Source organism: Choristoneura fumiferana, chromosome 15, assembly GCF_025370935.1.
Source record: "Choristoneura fumiferana chromosome 15, NRCan_CFum_1, whole genome shotgun sequence".
In the NCBI taxonomy this organism is placed as follows: Eukaryota; Metazoa; Arthropoda; class Insecta; order Lepidoptera; family Tortricidae; genus Choristoneura; species Choristoneura fumiferana.
This window is the reverse complement of record NC_133486.1, coordinates 7,561,457-7,571,279: the sequence shown is the minus strand read 5'-3', so window position 1 is coordinate 7,571,279 and position 9,823 is coordinate 7,561,457.

Genomic DNA, 9,823 nt, shown 5'->3' with positions numbered 1-9,823 from the left:
TACGCCATCATTTTCGTAGCCACACTTATTAAGTAATATTTTAAACAAAAAAGAGGTCAAACCTCCTGTAAATCCTTTTTTAACTATAAGCAACTTTGAAAATAAGACTGCGTAAATATGACGTATAATGTTTATCGCAAGCCATAATTATTTATCTATAATTAATGTAATAAAGGTTCAAGTTAGATTTGCGTCAAAGATCGAGCGTCATTTTCGTTACGGTTGCGACTTGGTGAGTATTGGGTAAATAAATATAATGTTTTACTGGTGCTGTGTCATTTGCAGTTAAGTTATTCAATATTGATTTCATTTGCTTCAAACCTATAGGATATTTACTGCAGAGCCGCGAAAGTAAGAACTTTTCAATTTCGTGGTCATCATTTTCGTGGTGCTATGGGCCACGAAACTGATTAAAGACCACGAAAAAGATGATTTGCCCTACAAGTAGAAAAAATACAGAACACTTTTTATAGAATTTTCTGCTTTTTACAGTGTAATCGTTTATGCCGTTATTAATTTAATTGATTTAAATGAAGAATGGTTGACCGTCAACAACATTTGCTCCAGGTGTGGTTATAGGAATTATGACCAGTGCGACGCCAATTTTGTTAACTGGCGAGAGGTTCAAGAATTATTTTGCCCTGAATGTACGTGTGAAATGTATATATCTAAATATTCAAAAAAAACTTCGTCATTTAGAGGAGCATTTTGTTGTGTTGTTTCGTTGTAACATAATTTCGTTCTGGTCTACCGTAGACCTGCACGGGGGGAAGGTATTGAAAGCTGTTTTGGTTTGTGAGTTGAAGTTATTAATCTTACTTTAATTAAATAATTTTTAGATAGTATTTAAAAGGTTACAAAAATGACAATTTGTAGTCGTCATTTTCGTGGTCAAGTTTTAATTTTTTTTTTATATAGATATCGATTGTCTATTTCTGTTGATACCTGATTAATTAAATAATGCTTATTCGTTTTCTCATTATGATCGGATTTTCATTCAAATAGTACAATTATAAGATTTGAAAATAAACAAAATGTTCTTTTTCGTGGTCTCGGTGCTCATTTTTGTTACCGTTAAAATTGGATTTTTGCTTTTTTTAACCAAAATAAACTTTATCGATCTCTTATAATATAAAGCATCTTATCGGTACATATCCTTATGTTCAAAATAAAACAGACCACATCAAAATGTGTGTTTTTATTTCTGTAACATTTATCTTACACCTCAAATAATTACCCACCTACCGTTTCATTCCCGTGGGATAATCGGGATTCAGCCAAATCAGTCCATCCGTTTAAGCGTGGATGAGCAAAAAACACAAATACTCACAAACTTTCGCATTTATAATATTAGTAGGATATCGTGCTGAGTAATTTAAGAACAATAAGACTGTCATATACTGTCTGAGCATTTGCAAAAAGATTGTCCATTCCATTTTCAACTGAAACTGAATTTAAATATATATAACAGTCTCTTAAAATCTTGCTTTTTTTCTGGTTTGTGTTAATAAAACAGGAATTGGTCTAAACACTGGACTTAAACCTTGAAATACTGGCGGAATCGGTCTCGCTGATTAATCTCGTTCACTAAGTTTAACAGTGTAAGTATTGTAATATTAAAGTCAAAATGCTCAATTCAGGATATAAATAGCCACTTAAGGTATCAAAAAATCTACCACCGGTACGGAAAAACCTTTATTAACCAGCAAGAAACTCAACAAGTTTTTTTTTACAAAATACTAATAGAGACGCTATTTGAAGCCAGGGATCGACAGTGTGGATTGAAGTTATACAGATGCAGATGTAGGGCGGGGGAGGCCTTTGTCCAGCAGTGGACGTCTTCCGGCTGATGATGATGATGAGTACACATTGGCTTACAAGCTTTTATTTAGTTTCTCCTGTCCCGTTGTCTGTAGTCAAATCTTGCGAGTTAAATTGGACGAAATTCTAGTAGTCGTATTGACTTGAAATTTGGCATACTTATGTAAATTACGTGACAATACAATAATCTGGTAGTGACATTCTGGTGGTCTGACCAAGATCGTCTCCGCAGAACGAAACTCTTCAACGGTTAATGGCATCGACTTGAAATTTGGTATGCAAATGTAGTTTGGGGACAATGCAAGTTAAGTCGACAAAAAAAGCTTGTATTAGAATTGAATTGTTTACCAAAAAACGAGCAAGTGGGTCTCCTGGTGGTAAGAGATCACCACCGCACATAGACACCCGCAACACCAGGGGGACTGCAGATGCATTGCCAACCTAGAGGCCTAAGATGGGATACCTCAAGTGCCAGTAATTTCACCGGCTGTCTTACTATCCACGCCGAAGCACAACAGTGCAAGCACTGCTATTTCACGGCAGGATTAGCGAGCAAGATGGTGGTAGCAATCCTTGCACAAGGTCCTACCACCTGTATAGCGGAAAACTTCGTATTTATCGCTCTCTTTAATGAGCTTTAGTACCTTCCCATCATAGAGCCGTTTTAACATTAACACTAAATAATAAAAGTTCCATATGAAAAATGGTTATGAAAATGTTAAGCACCATTTAGACTATACGAGAACTTGCATGCAAGTTTCACTACGTTGCGGTATTTGTTTGATCAACTGAATGCATTGTCCCTCAATATTAATCAATGGATGGTGAAACAGGGGGTAACACTTCGCTTACCGAAAAAAAAATCTATCTACAGGAGTGAGCTACATTATAAGTATTATCGATAAAAATATAATATGGGCCATCCTAGAAAACTTAAGGTATCCAATTTTAGAGCTGTATCTACACTAGTCCATAAAACAGCGCACTACCGCATAAAGCTGCGGTCTCAATTGCTGACACGGAACTGCATATAACAGTTAAGATACCTGTTCCAGCGTACAAAGGTTCGTATAAAAATATCGAGTCGTCTCGGAGCCTTATATGCCGTACAATGGGTACGTGCTTTGCGGGACTGCGGAGGTAGAAGGTAAATTGTCTAGGGAGTTAAGAGTGGGTGCTCTTGAAATGAGTGAGGGATGTAAAGAGGTTTTTGCAGCACCGCAACACGCGAATGATAACTGTTGAGTAACAACGGTCATAGAAAGTGGTAATTGCTACCGCCATCGACCTGTTTGACATCAATGTTTAGAATGAAAGAATAATAATTATTATTTTAAGTATTACTTATTTTATTACCTTAATCTGCTACATGGGCGTAAGTTGAAAAATGTATTCACTGTTCATTAATTTTCTGTTATTTATTAAGTACTTAGTTCTTTTAGTAGAAAAAAGGCAAAGCCAAATATTGTGACTAAAGACTAAGTGTAGAGTTTGTGAAGTAAGGGCTTGTAGAGCTAGGGCGTGTAGAGTTAGAATCTCTACATGAGATCTGATAACTTTTTGAAAATGCGAGCACGCGAGCCATTATGGTCTCGTCTTGGCAAGCTTTTACATAAAAATGTTTTTGGTGTAGTGAAATTTTATCTTTCAACATTAATGATTGCAGATCAATTTTAAACTGTATTTTTTTATTTTTACGTGTTTAATGTACAATAAAGAGTTATACCTACAATAGATAATGCAGAAACCGCCTATTATTTACCTTCAACGCTGCACTTTACGTCCTACATCCCCGCGTCGAAGAGAAACGCGAAAATCACTATTTATTGTCTAAGTGACGAGCCGTAAATCCAACGACAACTGACGCAGCCATTGTCATCCATTGTCGCTTTATTGGTATTTGTACTTGGTATTTTGCACTCGGCATTTGAACATTTAGTCAAAGGAGGTGGCATGCACTCTAATTCCCATTTTTAAAAAACCGCTAGTCCCATTGGCGATCAGACAAAGTCATCGTCACCCGTTCTTCCCACTGCTGGAAACCTGCCTCTTAGAATCAGAAGGCTTGGACTGTAATAGTCACGCGGGCTTAGTGTGAAAGGGGAAATTCACACGCACCATTGAAATCACGATGGTTTTTTTATTGAAAAAGTCATGGTTAATTTCAAATGTATCTTCATACACATAGATTCAGAAAAACTTAGAGGTATGCTTCGAACCCATGGCCGTCTCGTCGAGAGGTGATAAATAAAAACCACTAGACTACATTAGATAAATTTTTAATCATCATCATCATACTCGTATCTGCTCCACTGTTGGACAATATCAGTGTTACTGCTTAATTGCCTGTACTCGGTTATGTCGCTATGCAAGGCACGCAATTGTCAGACATTAATTGTAGTTTCACGCACACAGCTTTGAGCTATTTTTTGCTGTCGTTTAAATAGTAAAAGAATTGCAAAAACTACGAGAACAAGAGGCACCTTTTCGTGGCTCTCTAAGCTGGCAAATCATCTGCGCAATACTTATCTCTGGTGGCACAGTAATAAACAGCAGCGATTTCTTAATTGCCATCACTCAGTTACGATTTTCTCATTTTTGTCCTTGCTTAGTGGAAAAAAATAGAAACTCACAAGGCTAAGGATGACAGCTAATCATACTTGGCATTCGTTTTGACTGTTCAATTCCTGCTCCGGTTGATTTAATGCTCTAAGTGAGCGATGTACATACTCGGTATTATTGAATTACCTTCAATTGTTAAATACTTGTTATTTTTACGTTTATGACTCTGTTGGGTGGCTTGTTTTATGTGGCAGTTAAAGGGTTATGTTTGTTGTAAGTATCAAGTTGGTTGGTTTTAAGTAGAGTATAGTAGTTTACTATAGGTATTTATGACGTGGTAAGAGTTTAGTAAGGTTACCAACGAGTAACCAATACGGTTGTTTCGATCGCTTGATAACAAATTTTTTTAAAGGGCTATTAGTTATTATATTATAGAGTGGGTATCTGTGGCAGTGTACGTATTTGTATAATGATTTTTTATGATATCTATGAAGAAACAAGACTTATTCAATAAGTAGGTATATATACTTGTTCGAGTGTATCAAAAAGTCATTTTTCTTAATATAAATTGATTACTTCTCAGACGTTAAATTTAATGGTACCTGTCTATTAATAGTATAAGTTGTCTAAAAATTAAATTTTGCCAGAAAAAAATAATCTAATTGTGTTTAAAAAATCAAGAATTGCTTGAGCCCCATTGAAAATAAGTTAAAAAAAACATTTGTAGGAAAAGAGTACGAAAGCTATCTCATATTAATAAGGAAGATCGTATTCGTAAAAATCTCTCAAAGGGCCGGCAACGCACCCATTATATCTGTCATGTTGCGGATTTCCATGGGCGGCGGTGTGATTACTTCTCATCAGGACCTGCATGCTCGTTTTCCCACTTTTTTGTACAAAAAAAGTATAGTTACTGATTTCATTTTATTTAACATTTATTTATTTGTACAGATCATAAGTCAAATTATTGTGAATTCACATGCTGCATTTGTCTGCATCATACAAAACAAAGAGCAATTTCATATTCCTTTATTTCCTTTAACAATCAATTTATTCCAGCAATTTGCTTAAAATGTAAACTTTTTGCCCAACGATGGATGTCGCGTGGCATTTTGAAAAATTCCCGTCTCAGCGAGAAACGCCCGCGCATAAATTAAAACCGTCTTTGTACTGGCGGCATTTGTGATGTGTCATTGTACTCTAGAGGTTTAAAAAGCTTTTGGTATTTTAAATGGACTTGATTCGCCACTCATTAGTATGAATTTTAACTTTATACTGCAGAAACAAAAGCAGTGCAAAACGGCGCAAGTGAAGTTATCTCTTGAGCCTCTTCAAATTAACTTAGTTTGGCCAGTGAATTAAATATCTAGTCTCAGAACACCGAATAGAGAATAACTATGCAAACATTTCTTTTATTTATTCAAATAAGATGACCCGGGGCTATTGTAGCTGGGGGGATATTGTATCTGAGCCGTCTGATGGCGTCCTTACGACACCATGTTCTTCTCGGCCATTTTATGTTGTGTTCGACAGAAGACTGTCTTCACACAACCCACATGAACATGGCGTCGTAAGGACGCCATCAGACGGCTCAAATACCATATCCCCCCAGCTACAATAGCCCCGGGTAACCTATATCTTTATTGTTTGAAAAACCGATTTGTGTTTTTTTATATATATCTTAAAAAACAACCAACCTAAGGACGTTTTAAATTCTCGATTCACAGAGAGCTTCGCCATGGACTATAACATCATATATTTACCTACTACGATGACCATAGAAATTTCACTAAAACTCTAGAGCGGTAAAGAAATTTCTTGATCAACTATACAAATACACAGAGCTTTCCTCTTTATCATAATAAAATACTATAAATTAAATGATATAAATAAATTGTGCATCTTATTACTAAAATTTCATTTGTACTTACTGTTATTTCATATTGCGCATTTAGAATCTTCTGGTTATATTCTTGTTTGTAATTTAACTTGCTTAAGTATTATTTTGTATAATAATGATATTATAACGGTTTATACTTGCCCAAGTATTCTTATATTTTAAAGTTCTTGTTAACTAGCTGGTTTAGAAATGCAATAGTGGTTAAGTTAAACATTATACATAAATTCCACGAGTTTATATATCCCTTGGGAACTTATAGCGACTGCTAGAGCCATCTAGTGAATAAATATAGAAACTCTAAATCCTACATCGCGCCATCGAAGTTTCTTTACTCGGAAGCATATACAGGGTAGCTTATTCAGATCGGTCAGTATGGGAAAGTCTGAAACTATAAGACATATTTAAAACGAAGATCTGTTCTTAGGAACCATGTCATCGATTTTAGTAACAAGAAAAACTGCAAATAAAACACTTGTACTCGGTTCAGGAATCGAACCCGGTCGTTTTGAAAAATAAAACGTAGGTACATGGTTCCTACACTTGAAATTTACCACGAGGTTTACGGTGAAGGAAAACATCGTAAGGAACCCAGTCTGTCAAGTGTAGCGACTTAGAAGAAGAAATATTATTAAAAATTGTAAAATTAACATTTAGCGAATGTATAGATAAACTCAAAGTTCTTTCAAATTGTACCACCAACAAAATATGTGGCCTATACCCTGAAGTTGACAATAGTTTGCATGTCATAAAACAATAATGCCAATAGACGTGTCTGTCAACTTGAAAGTTCGAATTTAGCGACATATTCATTTGACAGGAATTTGTTTAAAAATTAATAGACCACTTATTTGGCTGATGGTACCTTTGGCGGTCGTAAACGCCTTAAATAGAATTTATCAAATATAATCTAAGATTATATCTACTAATAGAGCAAATTTAACAGTTTCCCTTCAATTGGTTCTTCTAATTTTAGCGCTAGAGTAAATTTAACAGTTTTTCTCCAATTTCTTGTACTACTTTTAACGATAGAGCAAATAGGAGGAAAAAACGTCCAATTTGCCCTACTAGTTGGAAAACTAGAGCATATCGAACTTTTCCTCTCCAATTTGCTCTACCACTCTATTTGAATCGACACAAAAACAGTGTCGACGGAGATCCGCGAGAGCGGAGCTCCTATTTTATGTGCTCTTGGACCTTCAAGCCGACGTAAAAGAAACTTATAAACCTAAACCTATACTTCGTTTTTTTAGCGTTAGAAAAAAGGTAAGCGAGCTTGATGTGTCTTTTTATTGAAAAACACTTTAGAAAAATAAGTCACAACAAAATAAATATGTAACAATCAGCAAGGACATAATAATATGTTCATTTACATGCTTTTGATATCATAAGTAATAGTTATTGTGCTTTTTAAAACGTTTTCCAATAAAAACACTCGTGAACTCGTCAACGTGTTTACCCTTTTTGTAATGCTAAAAAAAACGAAGTATATTATTATATATGTGTGTTTCTGTGTCAATACAATAGTAGATCATAGTTGGTCGTGCCCTTTAAAGATATAAGTAGCTATAGATGTAAATAGTAGTAGAGGTTTCATGCATTACGTGAAACTACAAAATTTAAATGATTTTTAGATTCCTGATTGAGACAAGATCAGACCGATAGAATTACATAGCAGCTATTTAGATATTGATCGATCATGGGAACTGACGAACTATATTTTACGGCTTTTTAATGTCTCTTTTGCTTTACATTTTTAACATAAATTCCATTGAGATTCAGATTTAGATTGTATATTCTTACAAAATATATTTTGGAATAGCTTTGCTGGAGATATAGTAATGTATATAAACCACTGGCATTTAGGTGGATTACAACTGTTTTTTTACCTACTTTTCGTGCAAGATAGTCACCTCTGTATATTACATATACAAAAACAGGAATATAATAATAAAACACGTTTGTTTCTTACAAATGTAGTTTGCTCGTGTGATAGCGAAGTATCGTGGTAAAAGGTTGTAATTAGGTAGTATTAAGCCAACCTAATACAAGTGTTAAACTTAAAAGGAGGATTCGTCAACAACTGTAAACTGTAAGCGTGCTATACCGCTACACCACTGATGGTGAACGGTGACTGCTTAGCGGTGCTGATGGTGATTGCTTAGAAACGATATCTCTTGTTCGGGTGCGCGGTTAGTTCCAAAGGAATGCCGAAAAAGTTTGAGGGCTTACGCATAGATGTCGCTAGCGTCGCTACTTAAGTGACTAAGTAAGAAACACAAGCTGAGATATGAGGTGCATAGGGAAATTCGTGTCGGTACCGTTGACCATCAGTGGTGTAGCGTATAGCACGCGGTACGGATTACCGAGGACCTGGGTTCGATTCCCAGTGATGGTCTTATTTTTCTGTTTTTTCTGTGCATCTGTATTTCAGTTTGTATTTTCAATTTCGGTTTTACGGGATGACCGTAAAAGTAAAAATTTGGAATTGAAATAAAAATACAAAAAGATTCCAAAAAACCAATCTTGATTTTGAAATGTTTTTCTTTGTTTAAATTTTTGAAACCAAAATAAACCCCACAGCGAAACTGCCTGGTCTCTCACTTCCCAGGAAGGACTGGTGCCAATTGAACAGGCTGAGAACGGGCTGTGGCCGAAACTGCATGAGCATGCCCAAATGTGGGTGAAGAGAGTCACTAGCATGCGAGTGTGGAGCTCCAGCACAGGACACTGAGCACATCATCGCCCACTGCCCACTCACTAAGTACGATGGCCAGCCGGCAGATCTATTTCCTTACCCTTAACAACGACGCATCCAATGGATACAGAATCTAGATACATTGTATTATCAATTTAAACGGTTGTATTTAATAAATAAATTAGTTAATTGACATGGATATGGACCACTACAAAGTGGCGCCGGGATTAATCAATTATTAAAATTTGTTTATTAAAATCTCTATTATTTAATGGTTCGTGTGAAGTTCCCAATCCGCACTGGGCCCGTGTGGGAACTATGGCCCTAGCCCTCTTGTTCTGAGAGGAGGTCTGTGCCAAGCAGGTATATAGGCTGGGATGGATGGAGTCAATTTCTTAATGTTACCTGACCACGTAGTGGATACGCTAACAGAAAGTAAAATTGTTCATTGTGTGAATATTAGTAGTTAGCCCAAATGCAAGCGGCTGACAGAATATCGATATATTTGGGTGAAATATACTAATGATGTATGTATATGTAAAAATTATCAATAATTTATTGAATCAGGCGTTACTTTGCGGAGGTCCACATCAATGAACTAAAAGAATTTCCTTGCTCACCCGCGACCTTACGATAGCTAAGCTTATGCAAAATATGCGTGCTCATGCAGTTCCTCCACCTCGACACTGTAAGAACACACACAAATCACACAAACCCATCTATCACCACCACCACACTACACTGACGCGTTTCGCTTGACAGTAAATAAATAAAAATCAAGGTAGTTTTGAAGGACGGTTAAAAAATTTATTAATAATTTGTGGGTAGTTTAGTTTTGTTTCATA